Raw genomic sequence first — 21308 nt, forward strand, 5'->3', positions numbered from 1 at the left:
GACAGGAACAGTGACAGGAACAGGAACAGTGACAGTGACAGGAACAGTGACAGGAACAGTGACAGGAACAGGAACAGTGACAGGAACAGGAACAGTGACAGTGACAGGAACAGTGACAGGAACAGGAACAGTGACAGGAACAGGAACAGTGACAGGAACAGGAACAGGAACAGTGACAGGAACAGTGACAGGAACAGGAACAGTGACAGGAACAGGAACAGGAACAGGAACAGGAACAGTGACAGTGACAGGAACAGTGACAGGAACAGGAACAGTGACAGGAACAGGAACAGTGACAGTGACAGGAACAGTGACAGGAACAGTGACAGGAACAGTGACAGGAACAGGAACAGTGACAGGAACAGGAACAGTGACAGGAACAGGAACAGTGACAGGAACAGTGACAGGAACAGGAACAGTGACAGGAACAGTGACAGGAACAGTGACAGGAACAGTGACAGGACCAGGCACAGTGACAGGAACAGGAACAGTGACAGGAACAGTGACAGTGACAGGAACAGGAACAGGAACAGTGACAGTGACAGGAACAGGAACAGTGACAGTGACAGGAACAGGAACAGTGACAGTGACAGGAACAGGAACAGTGACAGGAACAGGAACAGTGACAGGAACAGGAACAATGACAGGAACAGGAACAGGAACAGTGACAGGAACAGGAACAGTGACAGTGACAGGAACCGTGACAGTGACAGGAACCGTGACAGGAACAGGAACAGTGACAGGAACAGGAACAGTAACAGTAACAGGAACAGTAACAGGAACAGTGACAGGAACAGTGACAGGAACAGTGACAGTGACAGGAACAGTGACAGGAACAGGAACAGGAACAGTGACAGGAACAGTGACAGGAACAGTGACAGGAACAGTGACAGGAACAGGAACAGTGACAGGAACAGTGACAGGAACAGGAACAGTGACAGGAACAGTGACAGGAACAGGAACAGTGACAGTGACAGGAACAGTGACAGGAACAGGAACAGTGACAGTGACAGGAACAGTGACAGGAACAGTGACAGGAACAGGAACAGGAACAGTGACAGTGACAGGAACAGTGACAGGAACAGTGACAGGAACAGTGACAGGAACAGTGACAGGAACAGGAACAGTGACAGGAACAGGAACAGTGACAGGAACAGGAACAGTGACAGGACCAGGCACAGTGACAGGAACAGGCACAGTGACAGGAACAGGAACAGTGACAGGAACAGGAACAGTGACAGGAACAGTGACAGTGACAGGAACAGGAACAGTGACAGTGACAGGAACAGGAACAGGAACAGGAACAGTGACAGTGACAGGAACAGGAACAGTGACAGGAACAGGAACAGGAACAGTGACAGGAACAGGAACAGGAACAGTGACAGGAACAGGAACAGTGACAGGAACAGGAACAGTGACAGTGACAGGAACCGTGACAGGAACAGGAACAGTGACAGGAACAGGAACAGTGACAGTGACAGGAACAGTGACAGGAACAGGAACAGGAACAGTGACAGGAACAGTGACAGGAACAGTGACAGTGACAGGAACAGACAGAACAGTGACAGGAACAGTGACAGGAACAGGAACAGGAACAGTGACAGGAACAGTGACAGGAACAGTGACAGGAACAGGAACAGTGACAGGAACAGTGACAGGAACAGGAACAGTGACAGGAACAGTGACAGGAACAGTGACAGGAACAGGAACAGTGACAGGAACAGTGACAGGAACAGGAACAGGAACAGTGACAGGAACAGGAACAGGAACAGGAACAGTGACAGGAACAGTGACAGTGACAGGAACAGTGACAGGAACAGTGACAGGAACAGGAACAGGAACAGGAACAGTGACAGGAACAGGAACAGTGACAGGAACAGTGACAGGAACAGGAACAGGAACAGGAACAGTGACAGGAACAGGAACAGTGACAGGAACAGGAAGTGACAGGAACAGGAACAGTGACAGGAACACGAAGTGACAGGAACAGGAACAGTGACAGGAACAGGAAGTGACAGGAACAGGAACAGTGACAGGAACAGGAAGTGACAGGAACATGAACAGTGACAGTGACAGTAACAGTGACAGGAACAGTGACAGGAACAGGAACAGTGACAGTAACAGTGACAGGAACAGTGACAGGAACAGGAACCGTGACAGGAACAGGAACAGTGACAGGAACAGTGACAGGAACAGGAACAGGAACAGGAACAGGAACAGGAACAGGAACCGTGACAGGAACAGGAACAGTGACAGGAACAGGAACAGTGACAGGAACAGGAACAGTGACAGGAACAGGAACAGGAACAGGAACAGTGACAGGAACAGGAACAGTGACAGGAACAGGAACAGTGACAGGAACAGGAACAGTAACAGGAACAGGAACAGTGACAGGAACAGGAACAGGAACAGTGACAGGAACAGGAACAGTGACAGGAACAGGAACAGTGACAGGAACAGTGACAGGAACAGGAAGTGACAGGAACAGGAACAGTGACAGGAACAGGAACAGTGACAGGAACATGAACAGTGACAGTAACAGTGACAGGAACAGGAACAGGAACCGTGACAGGAACAGGAACAGTGACAGGAACAGGAACAGTGACAGGAACAGGAACAGGAACAGGAACCGTGACAGGAACAGGAACAGTGACAGGAACAGGAACAGTGACAGGAACAGTGACAGGAACAGGAACCGTGACAGGAACAGGAACAGTGACAGGAACAGGAACAGGAACAGTGACAGGAACAGGATCAGTGACAGGAACAGGAACAGTGACAGGAACAGGAACAGGAACAGGAACAGTGACAGGAACAGGAAGTGACAGGAACAGGAACAGTGACAGGAACAGGAAGTGACAGGAACATGAACAGTGACAGTGACAGTAACAGTGACAGGAACAGTGACAGGAACAGGAACAGTGACAGTAACAGTGACAGGAACAGTGACAGGAACAGGAACAGGAACAGTGACAGGAACAGGAACAGTGACAGGAACAGGAACAGTGAGGTTTTGCTGCCTGTGATCGTCGAGGTTTTGCCAAACTCTGCGTACTACATCTCTGGCTTTGTGAGTAGGGGATGGGACAAGAGAGTGGGGGAGTGGTAAGGAGGAGCCAGACATGACGCCTGCGTTGCGTGCCAGTCTCCAAAACTCTCCTTAGATTTCCTTAGAGGACTGGTGAAGGACTAACAGGGAGGGCACGGTGCTAGGGTTGGTTTGGGTTGGTACGTTACGCACCTCTCCACCTGGGACAGGGGTCACCTCCTCACCCTTTGACCCCTTCTGGGGGTCGACTCCTCCTCCATCTCCTCTCTCCTTCTTTAGGTTCCACACAGAGATGAGAATACTTTCACTATCTCTGTGATCTCTCTCTATATATTTACTGTATATCTCAGTCTCTCTCTATACATATATATATATATATAGAGAGAGACAGAGATATACATAGAGAGAGATCACAGAGATAGTGAAAGTATTCTCATCTCTGTGAGAGATATATAGATATATATATGTAGAGAGTTTGGCAATGTTAACTCATGTTTCACGTGCCAATAAAGCCCCTTGAATTGAATTGAGAGAGAGAGAGAGATAGAGGTATAGAGATCACACACAGAGAGAGAGAGATCACAGAGAGAGAAAGATCACACACACAGACAGAGATCACACACACAGAGAGATCACATATATATATATGTGTGTGTATGTATATAGCTAGCCTACAAAGTCAACAACGCAGCCACTGCCAGCTAGCCTACTTCAGCAGTACTGTATCATTTTAATCATTTTAGTCAATAAGATTCTTGCTACGTAAGCTTAACTTTCTGAACATTCGAGACGTGTAGTCCACTTGTCATTCCAATCTCCTTTGCATTAGCGTAGCCTCTTCTGTAGCCTGTCAACTATGTGTCTGTCTATCCCTGTTCTCTCCTCTCTGCACAGACCATACAAACGCTCCACACCGCGTGGCCGCGGCCACCCTAATCTGGTGGTCCCAGCGCGCACGACCCACGTGGAGTTCCAGGTCTCCGGTAGCCTCTGGAACTGCCGATCTGCGGCCAACAAGGCAGAGTTCATCTCAGCCTATGCCTCCCTCCAGTCCCTCGACTTCTTGGCACTGACGGAAACATGGATCACCACAGATAACACTGCCACTCCTACTGCTCTCTCTTCGTCCGCCCACGTGTTCTCGCACACCCCGAGAGCTTCTGGTCAGCGGGGTGGTGGCACCGGGATCCTCATCTCTCCCAAGTGGTCATTCTCTCTTTCTCCCTTACCCATCTGTCTATCGCCTCCTTTGAATTCCATGCTGTCACAGTTACCAGCCCTTTCAAGCTTAACATCCTTATCATTTATCGCCCTCCAGGTTCCCTCGGAGAGTTCATCAATGAGCTTGATGCCTTGATAAGCTCCTTTCCTGAGGACGGCTCACCTCTCACAGTGCTGGGCGACTTTAACCTCCCCACGTCTACCTTTGACTCATTCCTCTCTGCCTCCTTCTTTCCACTCCTCTCCTCTTTTGACCTCACCCTCTCACCTTCCCCCTACTCACAAGGCAGGCAATACGCTCGACCTCATCTTTACTAGATGCTGTTCTTCCACTAACCTCATTGCAACTCCCCTCCAAGTCTCCGACCACTACCTTGTATCCTTTTCCCTCTCGCTCTCATCCAACACTTCCCACACTGCCCCTACTCGGATGGTATCGCGCCGTCCCAACCTTCGCTCTCTCTCCCCCGCTACTCTCTCCTCTTCCATCCTATCATCTCTTCCCTCTGCTCAAACCTTCTCCAACCTGATTCTGCCTCCTCAACCCTCCTCTCCTCCCTTTCTGCATCCTTTGACTCTCTATGCCCCCTATCCTCCAGGCCGGCTCGGTCCTCCCCTCCCGCTCCGTGGCTCGACGACTCATTGCGAGCTCACAGAACAGGGCTCCGGGCAGCCGAGCGGAAATGGAGGAAAACTCGCCTCCCTGCGGACCTGGCATCCTTTCGCTCCCTCCTCTCTACATTTTCCTCTTCTGTCTCTGCTGCTAAAGCCACTTTCTACCACTCTAAATTCCAAGCTTCTGCCTCTAACCCTAGGAAGCTCTTTGCCACCTTCTCCTCCCTCCTGAATCTTCCCCCCCCCTCCTCCCTCTCTGCAGATGACTTCGTCAACCATTTTGAAAAGAAGGTCGACGACATCCGATCCTCGTTTGCTAAGTCAAACGACACCGCTGGTTCTGCTCACACTGCCCTACCCTGTGCTCTGACCTCTTTCTCCCCTCTCTCTCTCCAGATGAAATCTTGCGTCTTGTGACGGCCGGCCGCCCAACAACCTGCCCGCTTGACCCTATCCCCTCCTCTCTTCTCCAGACCATTTCCGGAGACCTTCTCCCTTACCTCACCTCGCTCATCAACTCATCCCTGACCGCTGGCTACGTCCCTTCCATCTTCAAGAGAGCGAGAGTTGCACCCCTTCTGAAAAAACCTACACTCGATCCCTCCGATGTCAACAACTACAGACCAGTATCCCTTCTTTCTTTTCTCTCCAAAACTCTTGAACGTGCCGTCCTTGGCCAGCTCTCCCGCTATCTCTCTCAGAATGACCTTCTTGATCCAAATCAGTCAGGTTTCAAGACTAGTCATTCAACTGAGACTGCTCTTCTCTGTATCACGGAGGCTCTCCGCACCGCTAAAGCTAACTCTCTCTCCTCTGCTCTCGTCCTTCTAGACCTATCGGCTGCCTTCGATACTGTGAACCATCAGATCCTCCTCTCCACCCTCTCCGAGTTGGGCATCTCCGGCGCGGCCCACGCTTGGATTGCGTCCTACCTGACAGGTCGCTCCTACCAGGTGGCGTGGCGAGAATCTGTCTCCTCACCACGCGCTCTCACCACTGGTGTCCCCCAGGGCTCTGTTCTAGGCCCTCTCCTATTCTCGCTATACACCAAGTCACTTGGCTCTGTCATAACCTCACATGGTCTCTCCTATCATTGCTATGCAGACGACACACAATTAATATTCTCCTTTCCCCTTCTGATGACCAGGTGGCGAATCGCATCTCTGCATGTCTGGCAGACATATCAGTGTGGATGACGGATCAACACCTCAAGCTGAACCTCGGCAAGACGGAGCTGCTCTTCCTCCCGGGGAAGGACTGCCCGTTCCATGATCTCGCCATCACGGTTGACAACTCCATTGTGTCCTCCTCCCAGAGCGCTAAGAACCTTGGCGTGATCCTGGACAACACCCTGTCGTTCTCAACTGTAGGTTCATGCTCTACAACATCCGCAGAGTACGACCCTGCCTCATACAGGAAGCGGCGCAGGTCCTAATCCAGGCACTTGTCATCTCCCGTCTGGATTACTGCAACTCGATGTTGGCTGGGCTCCCTGCCTGTGCCATTAAACCCCTACAACTCATCCAGAACGCCGCAGCCCGTCTGGTGTTCAACCTTCCCAAGTTCTCTCACGTCACCCCGCTCCTCCGCTCTCTCCACTGGCTTCCAGTTGAAGCTCGCATCCGCTACAAGACCATGGTGCTTGCCTACGGAGCTGTGAGGGGAACGGCACCTCAGTACCTCCAGGCTCTGATCAGGCCCTACACCCAAACAAGAGCACTGCGTTCATCCACCTCTGGCCTGCTCGCCTCCCTACCACTGAGGAAGCACAGTTCCCGCTCAGCCCAGTCAAAACTGTTCGCTGCTCTGGCCCCCCAATGGTGGAACAAACTCCCTCACGATGCCAGGACAGCGGAGTCAATCACCACCTTCCGGAGACACCTGAAACCCCACCTCTTTAAGGAATACCTAGGATAGGATAAGTAATCCTTCTCACCCCCCCCCGCTTTTAAGATTTAGATGCACTATTGTAAAGTGACTGTTCCACTGGATGTCATAAGGTGAATGCACCAATTTGTAAGTCGCTCTGGATAAGAGCATCTGCTAAATGACTTAAATGTAAATGTAATGTAAATGTATATATGTGTGTGTGATCTCTCTCTCTCTCTCTCTCTCTCTCTCTCTCTCTCTCTCTCTCTCTCTCTCTCTCCAAGGGGCGTTATTGGCATGGGAAACACGAGTTAACATTGCCAAAGGAAGTGAAGTAGATAATATTCAAAAGTTAAATAAACAATAAAAATTATCTCTATATCTCTCTCTACAGTACATCTCTATATCTCTCTCTACAGTACATCTCTATATCACTATATAGTACATCTCTATATCTCTCTCTACAGTACATCTCTATATCTCTCTACAGTATATCTCTATATATCTCTACAGTACATCTCTATATCTCTCTCTACAGTACATCTCTATATCTCTCTCTACAGTACATCTCTATATCTCTCTACAGTACATCTCTATATCTCTCTCTACAGTACATCTCTATATCTCTCTCTACAGTACATCTCTATATCTCTCTACAGTATATCTCTATATCTCTCTCTACACTACATCTCTATATCTCTCTACAGTATATCTCTATATCACTATATAGTACATCTCTATATCTCTCTCTACACTACATCTCTATATCTCTCTACAGTATATCTCTATATCACATCTCTATATCTCTCTCTACACTACATCTCTATATCTCTCTACAGTATATCTCTATATCTCTCTACAGTATATCTCTATATCTCTCTCTACACTACATCTCTATATCTCTCTCTACAGTATATCTCTATATCTCTACAGTACATCTCTATATATCTCTCTACAGTATATCTCTATATCTCTCTCTACACTACATCTCTATATCTCTCTACAGTACATCTCTATATCTCTCTCTACAGTATATCTCTATATCTCTCTCTACAGTATATCTCTATATCTCTACAGTATATCTCTATATCTCTCTCTACAGTATATCTCTATATCTCTACAGTATATCTCTATATCTCTCTCTACAGTACATCTCTATATATCTCTCTACATTACATCTCTATATCTCTATATCTCTCTCTACAGTACATCTCTATATCTCTACAGTACATCTCTATCTCTCTCTCTCTACAGTACATCTCTATATATATCTCTACAGTACATCTCTATATCTCTCTACAGTACATCTCTATATCTCTCTCTACAGTATATCTCTATATCTCTCTCTACAGTATATCTCTATATCTCTACAGTATATCTCTATATCTCTCTACAGTATATCTCTATATCTCTCTACAGTATATCTCTATATCTCTACAGTATATCTCTATATCTCTCTCTACAGTATATCTATATATCTCTCTCTACAGTACATCTCTATATCTCTCTCTACAGTACATCTCTATATCTCTACAGTATTTCTCTATATATCTCTACAGTATTTCTCTATATATCTCTCTACAGTACATATCTATATCTCTCAATAGTACATCTCTATATCTCTCTCTACAGTATATCTCTATATCTCTACAGTACATCTATATATCTCTCTCTACAGTATATCTCTATATCTCTCTCTACAGTACATCTCTATATCTCTCTCTACAGTACATCTCTATATCTCTCTCTACAGTATATCAATTCAATTCAATTCAAGGGCTTTATTGGCATGGGAAACATGTGTTAACATTGCCAAAGCAAGTGAGGTAGATAATATATAGAGTGAAATAAACAATACAAAAATTAACAGTAAACAAGCATAGACAGTCTAGGAACAGAAGAGTCTAGAAAATGAACAATTATGGATGTCAGCGAAGCAAATGTTAGTCACAATATCGCTACTACGCTACAAACAACAGAATGAGTGAAAATATATGAATATATGAATATATGAAGAAAAAGAAACGGGAACTTACAGTGTTTGCACTGACCTTTGAACTCTGCACAAACAGACAGAAGCAGAAACAAACGCACGGAGAGGATGAGAGAAAGAACAGAGATAACAGAGAAAGAACAGAGATAACAGAGAAAGAACAGAGATAACAGAGAAAGAACAGAGATAACAGAGAAAGAACAGAGTACAGATAACAGAGAAAGAACAGAGTACAGATAACAGCGAAAGAAAGAGAAAGAAAACAATTATGATTAATTAAAACAATGAGCAGAACTTAGAAAATCAAGTTAGAATACTTTAGTTTGATTGAGAACTCAATGTTATAAAGTTTAAGTCAAAATAATTAAAAGTTAAGAAATAAACCAATGTAGTATTGTTGTTGAATATAATGAACAAAAGGAGCCAGAGAGGAAGTAGCACTATCAGGTGTTAAACTGAATATATATTCATAACAAGGAAGTAGCACTATCAGGTGTTAAACTGAATATATATTCATAACAAGGAAGTAGCACTATCAGGTGTTAAACTGAATATATATTCATAACAAGGAAGTAGCACTATCAGGTGTTAAACTGAATATATATTCATAACAAGGAAGTAGCACTATCAGGTGTTAAACTGAATATATATTCATAACAAGAGGAGCCAGAGAGGAAGTAGCACTATCAGGTGTTAAATGACGATATAGTAACCACTAGAGGATACAGTAACTCCTAGAGGGTACAGTAACCACGAGATGATGCAGTAACCACAGTAACCACTAGATGATGCAGTAACGACATTAACCACTAGATGATACAGTAACCACAGTAACCCCTAGAGGGTACAGTAACCACTAGATGGTACAGTAACGACATTAACCACTAGATGATGCATTAACCACAGTAACCACTAGATGTTGCAGTAACCACAGTAACCACGAGATGATATAGTAACCACAGTAACCACTAGATGATACAGTAACCACAGTAACCCCTAGAGGGTACAGTAACCACTAGATGGTACAGTAACGACAGTAACCACTAGATGATGCATTAACCACAGTAACCACTAGATGATGCAGTAACCACAGTAACCCCTAGAGGGTACAGTAACCCCTAGAGGGTACAGTAACCACTAGATGATGCATTAACCACAGTAACCACTAGATGATATAGTAACCACAGTAACCACTAGATGATACAGTAACCACAGTAACCACTAGATGATACAGTAACCACAGTAACCCCTAGAGGGTACAGTAACCACTAGATGATGCATTAACCACAGTAACCACTAGATGATACATAAACCACAGTAACCACTAGATGATATAGTAACCAGAGTAACAACTAGATGATACAGTAACCACAGTAACCACTAGATGATACAGTAACCACAGTAACCCCTAGAGGGTACAGTAACCACTAGATGATGCATTAACCACAGTAACCACTAGATGATACATAAACCACAGTAACCACTAGATGATATAGTAACCACAGTAACCACTAGATGATACAGTAACCACAGTAACCACTAGATGATACAGTAACCACAGTAACCACTAGATGATATAGTAACCACAGTAACCACTAGATGATATAGTAACCACAGTAACCACTAGATGATACATAAACCACAGTAACCACTAGATGATATAGTAACCACAGTAACCACAATATGATATAGTAACCACAGTAACCACTAGATGATATAGTAACCACAGTAACCACTAGATGATATAGTAACCACAGTAACCACTAGATGATACAGTAACCACAGTAACCACTAGATGATACAGTAACCACAGTAACCACTTGATGATATAGTAACCACAGTAACCACTAGATGATATAGTAACCACAGTAACCACTAGATGATACAGTAACCACAGTAACCACTTGATGATATAGTAACCACAGTAACCCCTTGATGGTACAGTAACCACTAGATGATGCAGTAACCACAGTAACCACTAGATGATACAGTAACCACAGTAACCACTAGATGATACAGTAACCACAGTAACCACTAGATGATGCAGTAACCACAGTTACCACTAGATGATGCAGTAACCACAGTTACCACTAGATGATGCAGTAACCACAGTAACCACTAGATGATATAGTAACCACAGTAACCACTAGATGATACAGTAACCACAGTAACCACTCGATGATACAGTAACCACTAGATGATACAGTAACCACAGTAGTACCAGCCGCATGGGCTATAAACCACCAGCACACAGTAACCACTAGATGATATAGTAACCACAGTAACCACTAGATGGTACAGTAACCACAGTAACAACCAGGGGCCTCATTTTCAAAGGTGCGTGTAAACCGTAAACCTTTGCATGCAGTCAGATTTTCGTGCTGTGGTTGGTATTTATCCGTTTTAAAGAAGCAGAAAAGTCTACGTATCTCAGAGTAGAGCTCAGACCACGTACGCACACCTTCTAGTGGTTGATCAATTATATTGCAAAGCAAATATAGTTTTTCTGGGAGGGAATGGAGGTGTTTGATTCATGGGAAATATAATAATGAATATATGGTTGGTATTTATCAGTTTTAAAGAAGCGGAAAATAATTGGTTGTATCTTTTATCTTAACCTATAGCCTCACTATAGTGGCTGTTAGGTGCTGAGTGGCTGTTAGGTGCTGAGTGGCCGTTTGGCGCTGAGTGGCTGTTAGGCGCTGAGTGGCTGTTAGGTGCTGAGTGGCCGTTTGGCGCTGAGTGGCCGTTTGGCGCTGAGTGGCCGTTAGGCGCTGAGTGGCTGTTAGGTGCTGAGTGGCCGTTTGGCGCTGAGTGGCTGTTAGGCGCTGAGTGGCTGTTAGGCGCTGAGTGGCTGTTAGGCGCTGAGTGGCCGTTTGGCGCTGAGTGGCCGTGTGGCGCTGAGTGGCCGTGTGGCGCTGAGTGGCCATTTGGCGCTGAGTGGCCGTTTGGCGCTGAGTGGCTGTTAGGCGCTGAGTGGCTAGGTGCTGAGTGGCTGTTAGGTGCTGAGTGGCTGTTAGGTGCTGAGTGGCTGTTAGGTGCTGAGTGGCCGCTTGGCGCTGAGCGGCCGTCAGGCGCTGAGTGGCTGTTAGGCGCTGAGTGGCTGTTAGGTGCTGAGTGGCCGTTAGGTGCTGAGTGGCTGTTAGGTGCTGAGTGGCTGTTAGGTGCTGAGTGGCTGTTAGGTGCTGAGTGGCCGTTTGGCGCTGAGTGGCTGTTAGGTGCTGAGTGGCTTTTAGGTGCTGAGTGGCTGTTAGGTGCTGAGTGGCCGTTTGGCGCTGAGCGGCCGTCAGGTGCTGAGTGGCTTTTAGGTGCTGAGTGGCTGTTAGGTGCTGAGTGGCCGTTTGGCGCTGAGCGGCCGTCAGGCGCTGAGTGGCTGTGTGGCGCTGAGTGGCCGTTAGGCGCAGCGTGGCCGTTAGGCGCTGAGTGGCTGTTAGGTGCTGAGTGGCCGTTAGGCGCAGCGTGGCCGTTAGGCGCTGAGTGGCCGTTAGGCGCTGAGTGGCTGTTAGGTGCTGAGTGGCTGTTAGGTGCTGAGTGGCCGTTAGGCGCTGAGTGGCCGTTAGGCGCTGAGTGGCCGTTAGGCGCTGAGTGGCTGTTAGGTGCTGAGTGGCTGTTAGGTGCTGAGTGGCTGTTAGGCGCTGAGTGGCTGTTAGGCGCTGAGTGGCTGTTAGGTGCTGAGTGGCTGTTAGGTGCTGAGTGGCTGTTAGGCGCTGAGTGGCTGTTAGGTGCTGAGTGGCTGTTAGGTGCTGAGTGGCTGTTAGGTGCTGAGTAGCTGTTAGGTGCTGAGTGGCTGTTAGGTGCTGAGTGGCTGTTAGGCGCTGAGTAGCTGTTAGGTGCTGAGTAGCTGTTAGGTGCTGAGTGGCTGTTAGGTGCTGAGTGGCTGTTAGGTGCTGAGTGGCTGTTAGGTGCTGAGTGGCTGTTAGGTGCTGAGTGGCTGTTAGGTGCTGAGTGGCTGTTAGGTGCTGAGTGGCTGTTAGGTGCTGAGTGGCTGTTAGGTGCTGAGTAGCTGTTAGGTGCTGAGTGGCCGTTAGGCGCAGCGTGGCCGTTAGGCGCTGAGTGGCCGTTAGGCGCTGAGTGGCCGTTAGGTGCTGAGTAGCTGTTAGGTGCTGAGTGGCTGTTAGGTGCTGAGTGGCTGTTAGGTGCTGAGTGGCTGTTAGGTGCTGAGTGGCTGTTAGGTGCTGAGTGGCTGTTAGGTGCTGAGTGGCTGTTAGGCGCTGAGTGGCTGTTAGGTGCTGAGTGGCTGTTAGGTGCTGAGTGGCTGTTAGGTGCTGAGTGGCTGTTAGGTGCTGAGTGGCTGTTAGGTGCTGAGTGGCTGTTAGGTGCTGAGTGGCTGTTAGGTGCTGAGTGGCTGTTAGGTGCTGAGTGGCTGTTAGGTGCTGAGTAGCTGTTAGGTGCTGAGTGGCTGTTAGGTGCTGAGTAGCTGTTAGGTGCTGAGTGGCTGTTAGGTGCTGAGTGGCTGTTAGGTGCTGAGTGGCTGTTAGGTGCTGAGTGGCTGTTAGGTGCTGAGTAGCTGTTAGCTCCACACTCACTATAGGAGGTATGCATTTTTTTGTTTAAAAGTCACTGCAAAAGATGCACACAATCTGCCTACACCTCAACACCTCTACACCTCAACACCTCTACACCTCTACACCTCAACACCTCAACACCTCTACACCTCAACACCTCAACACCTCAACACCTCAACACCTCTACACCTCAACACCTCTACACCTCTACACCTCAACACCTCTACACCTCTACACCTCTACACCTCTACACCTCAACACCTCTACACCTCAACACCTCAACACCTCAACACCTCTACACCTCAACACCTCAACACCTCAACACCTCTACACCTCTACACCTCAACACCTCAACACCTCTACACCTCAACACCTCTACACCTCTACACCTCTACACCTCAACACCTCTACACCTCTACACCTCAACACCTCAACACCTCTACACCTCTACACCTCTACACCTCAACACCTCTATACCTCTACACCTCTACACCTCTACACCTCAACACCTCAACACCTCTACACCTCTACACCTCAACACCTCAACACCTCTACACCTCAACACCTCTACACCTCTACACCTCAACACCTCAACACCTCAACACCTCTACACAAACCTGATCAAACATTACGCTTTTCTTTTAGGAACAGTCACGGCCCAGTTCCAACACCTCCAAATCACACAGCGAATGAGGGCGTTGTTGTTCCCATAAAAGGGGAATGGAGGGTGTTTTCCAGGCAGGAATGTAAATGCTTGTTCACAAGCGCACACATATAGTTCTGATTTATCAATGAAAACATGCGTATATGTTGCGTACGCCAGAATTTACAGAGACATGTATGCACGTTTGATAAATGAGGCCCCTGGTCTGATCAATATGAGTCGTCCTGCAGTTTCCCTCCCCACCAAAAGGGGGCAGCAGTGAGCCACACTTACAGAGGGGGAGGTGGCAGCAGAGAGTAGAGGAAGGATTCCTCCACAGGCAATAATGATGTTGTCCACCATCTGAGAGATGAGATGAATGGTGTTGTGGACAAAGATGATGTTCTCATTGCTGTTCACAAAGTCCATCACTGACTTGGTCGAATGGCTGGAGAGAGGAGAGGAGAGGAGAGGAGAGGAGAGGAGAGGAGAGGGGTCAATCAGAATGAGTTTTTCCCCACAAAAAGCCTTTATTACAGACATAAATACTCCTCAGTTTCATCAGCTGAGGCCAGCTAAACAGACAGACAATCCCGCAGGTGAAGAAGTCAGATGTGGAAGTCCTGGACTGGCGTGGTTACACGTGGTCTGTGGTTGTGAGGCCAGTAGAACGTACTGCCAAATTCTCTAAAACAACGTTGGAGGCAGCTTATGGTAGAGACATGAACATTATATTATCTGACAACAGCTCTAGTGGACATTCCTGCAGTCAGTATGCCAATTGCTCCCTCAAAACAAGAGAAATCTGTGGCATTGTGTTGCATAATTTAAACTGCCCATTTTAGAGTGGCCTTTTATTGTCCCAGCACAAGGTGCAGCTGTGTAATCACGCTGTTTATTGAGCTTCTTGATATGCCACACCTGTCAGGTGGATGGATAATCTCGAGAAATGCTCACTAACAGGGACGTAAACAAACAGTCCGACCACCCTCACCTCCTCCACGCGTGCACGTCGGTCTCCAGGGCGAACAGCAGGTCTGTGAGGAGGCGCTGATGCATGGGCGACCACTTAAACTCTGGGATACGGAACATGGTGGTGCGAGGCCCGGGGCTGAACTGGCGTCGCTGCTCCTCCGTCATGGGTTCTGTCATCATCCCTCTGAAGGCCAGGTCCACACGTAGGTCACGCTCTGACTGGGCCGCCGGATGACCACGGAGTGCCTGTTGGGGGAAGTAGAGAGACAGGTCACGCTCTGACTGGGCCGCTCGGATGACCACGGAGTGCCTGTTGGGGGAAGTAGAGAGACAGGTCACGCTCTGACTGGGCCGCCGGACGACCACAGAGTGCCTGTTGGGGGAAGTAGAGAGACAGGTCACGCTCTGACTGGGTCGCCGGACGACCACAGAGTGCCTGTTGGGGGAAGTAGAGAGACAGGTCACGCTCTGACTGGGCCGCCGGACGACCACGGAGTGCCTGTTGGGGGAAGTAGAGAGACAGGTCACGCTCTGACTGGGCCGCCCGGATGACCACGGAGTGCCTGTTGGGGGAAGTAGAGAGACAGGTCACGCTCTGACTGGGCCGCCCGGATGACCACGGAGTGCCTGTTGGGGGAAGTAGAGAGACAGGTCACGCTCTGACTGGGCCGCCCGGATGACCACGGAGTGCCTGTTGGGGGAAGTAGAGAGACAGGTCACGCTCTGACTGGGCCGCCCGGATGACCACGGAGTGCCTGTTGGGGGAAGTAGAGAGACAGGTCACGCTCTGACTGGGTCGCCGTACGACCGTAAAGCACCTAGGGAGGAGGGTAAAGGAATGGTGGTAAACTATCAACTGGTAAACTAGAAATAATAACAGCTGAATTGGTTAACTACAATTGCTAGCCTAACAACAATATCTTCAGCAAAAAGCTAATCGGCTAAGCTAAATAGCTAGGTGTCCCTCAAACTGGATCACTGTGGAGGGAAACAATACACGAGCTTAAAAACATCAGTCAAAACAACCTGAATATTGAAAATAAAACAGCTACAGAAGCTAAGCTAACAACTATAACTAAGTTAGCTAGGTATCATGATTGTTTGGGATCTATTTACTGCAACTGGTGTTAGCCAGCTGTGTTAGCCAGATGTGTTAGCCAACAGTGTTAGCCAGCTGTGTTAGCCAACAGTGTTAGCCAACAGTGTTAGCCAGCTGTGTTAGCCAACAGTGTTAGCCAACAGTGTTAGCCAGCTGTGTGAACATTAGCTTAGGTCAGTCTCAGTTATTGAAGACATGGCTAAGTACAGTAGCAATTGAAGGAGCAGAGTTAACTCACTTGGTTTAAAACATTATATATATATATATATATATATATTTTTTTTTAAACATTTACTTCACTTGGCAAGTCAGTTAAGATCAAATTCTTATTTACAATGACGGCCTACATTTGGGGTAAGATATTTCTGTCACCCACCTGAGTAGTAGCGGTGGTCTGTATCTTCTCCATCTCTTTCTCCTTCCCATCATCAGACCTTTCAGTATCAGATGTGGTGCTAGCCGCGTCACCTCCAGCCTTACCCCCCGCCACCTCTCCATCTGCCCCAGACGGGACCTCTACCTCTGGGTAGCCCTGGATCTCAGCTGCCTGGCTCTCTCTCTGGGCGATGGAGCTGATGTTAGCCAGGGATCTCTGGATATTGAAGGGCCCGTCTTCGGGGAGCCCTCCATGGGCTTGGCTCAGGTCTGAGCCTCCGCATGAAGTCATGTGGGCCAGAAGACTCAGGTCATCGCTAGGGCAGGTGGAGGAGTGGACGGGGCCTGAGGAGAGGGGCTGGTCTGGGCTGGGAAGGACCAGGGGGCCTGAGGAGAGGGGCTGGTCCGGGATGGGAAGGACCAGCAGAGGGCCTGAGGAGAGGGGCTGGTCCGGGCTAGGAAGGACCAGGGGGTCTGAGGAAGCCAGCGCTGGAAGAAGCTTCTCATCAACCTTAAAAAGATAAGATAGAAAGACAATTCAGCAAGTCTCTCCAAGATTCCAACCCTGTTCCTGGAGAGAGACCCTCCTGTAGGTTTTAACCCAAACCCTGTTCCTGGAGAGAGACCCTCCTGTAGGTTTTAACTCCAACCCTGTTCCTGGAGAGAGACCCTCCTGTAGGTTTTAACTCCAACCCTGTTACTGGAGAGATACCCTCCTGACCCCCTCCTGTAGGTTTTAACTCCAACCCTGTTCCTGGAGAGAAACCCTCCTGTAGGTTTTAACTCCAACCCTGTTACTGGAGAGATACCCTCCTGTAGGTTTTAACTCCAACCCTCCTGGAAGATAGGTTTTAACTCCAACCCTGTTCCTGGAGAGAGACCCTCCTGTAGGTTTTAACTCCAACCCTGTTCCTGGAGAGAGACCCTCCTGTAGGTTTTAACTCCAACCCTGTTCCTGGAGAGATACCCTCCTGTAGGTTTTAATTCAAGACTAACAATGCCTGGTGCTTATTTATTAATTAAAATACTGCAGCAATATATGGTGCTTATTTATTAATTAAAATACTGCAGCAATATATGGTGCTTATTTATTAATTAAAATACTGTAACAATGTATGGTGAATATTTATTAATTAAAATACTGTACCAATGCCTGGTGCTCATTTATTAATTAAAAGACTGCAGCAATATAATTGTGCTCATTTATTAATTAAAAGACTGCAGCAATATAATTGTGCTCATTTATTAATTAAAAGACTGCAGCAATATAATTTATTAATACATCTGCAGTGTTTTGACCCCATTTCAGTGTTCTTTAAATCCATTAATAACATAATATTAATATTATAATATTAACATAATATTCCTACAACAAAAACCACATCTTTAACCTCTACCTTGCTGAAGAGGAATCCTCTGTTGTTCGGGACGCTGTCCTTCTCGTCAGCGAGGGTGATGAGCGGACCCATGTTCCCATCATCCTCCATGGCGTCAGGCCCCGCCCCCGTGACCACCGTGTCATCTTTAGGCACCAGGTTACTGTGGTTGCCATTCAGCTTCCGCACCACAACACAGTAGGCGCTGTCCAACAGGGAGTCTACCTCCACCAGGGGCCCGTTCCCCATCCTGCCTCCTCCAATCCCTCCAATCCCTCCTCCACCCAGTCCCTCCATCCTTCCTCCTCCTATCCCTCCTATCCCTCCTCCACCCAGTCCCTCCATCCTTCCTCCTCCAATCCCTCCTATGCCTCCTCCACCCAGTCCCTCCATCCTTCCTCCTCCAATCCCTCCTATCCCTCCTCCACCCAGTCCCTCCATCCTTCCTCCTCCTATCCCTCCAATCCCTCCTCCACTCAGTCCCTCCATCCTTCCTCCTCCAATCCCTCCTATCCCTCCTCCACCCAGTCCCTCCATTCTCCCTCCTCCTATCCCTCCTCCACCCAGTCCCTCCATCCTCCGTCCTCCTATCCCTCCAATCCCTCCTCCACCCAGTCCCTCCATCCCTCCTCTTCCCACCGTCCCTTCCGGGGATAGATCCAGGTCATCTAATTTGACCTCTGTAGCCTCCACCTTCTCCGCCTTGATATCCACCAGGAGGTCATGAACTTCGGCCCTTTCCCCTGACCCCTGCTCCCCAGGGGTCAACGCCTCCCCGTTGGGTCCTTTCGTCTCCACCCCTCCCTCAGCGAGCAGGTTCCTAGAATCCACTCCTCCTCCCTCTCCGTACTCGGCCTCGCTTTCTGGGGTCTGCGTCTGTGAGTGGTCGTCCAGCTCGCGGATCTCCAGGTCGCCGTTGACGACGGGGGCGGGAGTGGCCGAGAGGCCGGAGATGGTGGAGACGGAACCTTTCTTTCCCTTCTTGATGTTCTCCTCCTCCTGTCGCTGGTACTCCTCATACATCTTAGCCAGGTACTCCTTATGGGCCTCGTATGTTACCTATGGAAGAGACATGATCAATAACTAATAATCAATAACATCTTAGCCAGAGTTAGCGCACGCACATACACACAAAACACACACACACACACACACACACAATAGGGCAAATTCTGAATTGAATTGAATTCAAACAATGAATTTGAATTACATTTTAATTGGCCACCCCCCCCCCCTCAGGAAGCATCATTTGAATTGAACTTGAAGGAAGTAGTCTCATTCATTTAACAAATCTTTTATCAAAAGGATATAGGACTTAGAATACAGATACCATTTCAAATATTACTTTGACAATAACTCAAAGATGTCAAACAGACATTGTTCCTTCCCATACAGCAGTGTTTGATCTAATGCATTCTGGGAAATGTATTTTTTTAAGAGAATTTTGAATTATTAGAGACAACCCACAACATGATCTTCGAATTTTCCAAATAGTTTTAGGAGAATGAGTTTTAAAAATCTAAATGTTTCATCATTATGTTACATTATGTTACATTATGTTACATTATGGTACATTATGTTACATTATGTTACATTATGCTACATTATGTTACATTATGCTACATTATGTTACAGGGCTCCGGGCAGCCGAGCGGAAATGGAGGAAAACTCGCCTCCCTGCGGACCTGGCATCCATTCACTCCCTCCTCTCTACATTTTCCTCCTCTGTCTCTGCTGCTAAAGCCACTTTCTACCATTCTAAATTCCAAGCATCTGCCTCTAACCCTAGGAAGCTCTTTGCCACCTTCTCCTCCCTCCTGAATCCTCCCCCCTCCCTCTCTGCAGATGACTTCGTCAACCATTTTGAAAAGAAGGTCGATGACATCCGATCCTCGTTTGCTAAGTCAAACGACACCGCTGGTTCTGCTCACACTACCCTACCCTATGCTCTGACCTCTTTCTCCCTCTCTCTCCAGATGAAATCTCGCGTCTTGTGACGGCCGGCCGCCCAACAACCTGCCCGCTTGACCCTATCCCCTCCTCTCTTCTCCAGACCATTTCCGGAGACCTTCTCCCTTACCTCACCTCGCTCATCAACTCATCCCTGACCGCTGGCTACGTCCCTCCCGTCTTCAAGAGAGCGAGAGTTGCACCCCTTCTGAAAAAACCTACACTCGATCCCTCCGATGTCAACAACTACAGACCAGTATCCCTTCTCTCTTTTCTCTCCAAAACTCTTGAGCGTGCCGTCCTTGGCCAGCTCTACCGCTATCTCTCTCAGAATGACCTTCTTGATCCAAATCAGTCAGGTTTCAAGACTAGTCATTCAACTGAGACTGCTCTTCTCTGTATCACGGAGGCGCTCCGCACTGCTAAAGCTAACTCTCTCTCCTCTGCTCTCATCCTTCTAGACCTATCGGCTGCCTTCGATACTGTGAACCACGCTTGGATTGCGTCCTACCTGACAGGTCGCTCCTACCAGGTGGCGTGGCGAGAATCTGTCTCCTCACCACGCGCTCTCACCACTGGTGTCCCCCAGGGCTCTGTTCTAGGCCCTCTCTTATTCTCGCTATACACCAAGTCACTTGGCTCTGTCATAACCTCACATGGTCTCTCCTATCATTGCTATGCAGACGACACACAATTAATCTTCTCCTTTCCCCCTTCTGATGACCAGGTGGCGAATCGCATCTCTGCATGTCTGGCAGACATATCAGTGTGGATGACGGATCACCACCTCAAGCTGAACCTCAGCAAGACGGAGCTCCTCTTCCTCCCGGGGAAGGACTGCCCGTTCCATGATCTCGCCATCACGGTTGACAACTCCATTGTGTCCTCCTCCCAGAGCGCTAAGAACCTTGGCGTGATCCTGGACAACACCCTGACGTTCTCAACTAACATCAAGGCGGTGTCCCGTTCCTGTAGGTTCATGCTCTACAACATCCGCAGAGTACGACCCTGCCTCACACAGGAAGCGGCGCAGGTCCTAATCCAGGCACTTGTCATCTCCCGTCTTGATTACTGCAACTCGCTGTTGGCTGGGCTCCCTGCCTGTGCCATTAAACCCCTACAACTCATCCAGAACGCCGCAGCCCGTCTGGTGTTCAACCTTCCCAAGTTCTCTCACGTCACCCCGCTCCTCCGCTCTCTCCACTGGCTTCCAGTTGAAGCTCGCATCCGCTACAAGACCATGGTGCTTGCCTACGGAGCTGTGAGGGGAACGGCACCTCAGTACCTCCAGGCTCTGATCAGGCCCTACACCCAAACAAGGGCACTGCGTTCATCCACCTCTGGCCTGCTCGCCTCCCTACCACTGAGGAAGTACAGTTCCCGCTCAGCCCAGTCAAAACTGTTCGCTGCTCTGGCCCCCAATGGTGGAACAAACTCCCTCACGACGCCAGGACAGCGGAGTCAATCACCACCTTCCGGAGACACCTGAAACCCCACCTCTTCAAGGAATACCTAGGATAGGGTAAGTAAGGGTAAGTAATCCTTCTCACCCCCCTTCTCCCCCCCCCAAAAAAAAGATTTAGATGCAAGTGGCTGTTCCACTGGATGTCATAAGGTGTATGCACCAATTTGTAAGTC

The 21308-nt window shown here is 48.3% G+C and overlaps 1 pseudogene; it reads right to left on the bottom strand.

Moving 5' to 3' along the window:
- Positions 1-21308, bottom strand: part of LOC118378693 (neurobeachin-like) — a 257394-nt pseudogene that overhangs the window by 83273 nt on the left and 152813 nt on the right.

The sequence above is a fragment of the Oncorhynchus keta genome, chromosome 11, assembly GCF_023373465.1.
Source record: "Oncorhynchus keta strain PuntledgeMale-10-30-2019 chromosome 11, Oket_V2, whole genome shotgun sequence".
Classification (NCBI taxonomy): Eukaryota; Metazoa; Chordata; class Actinopteri; order Salmoniformes; family Salmonidae; genus Oncorhynchus; species Oncorhynchus keta.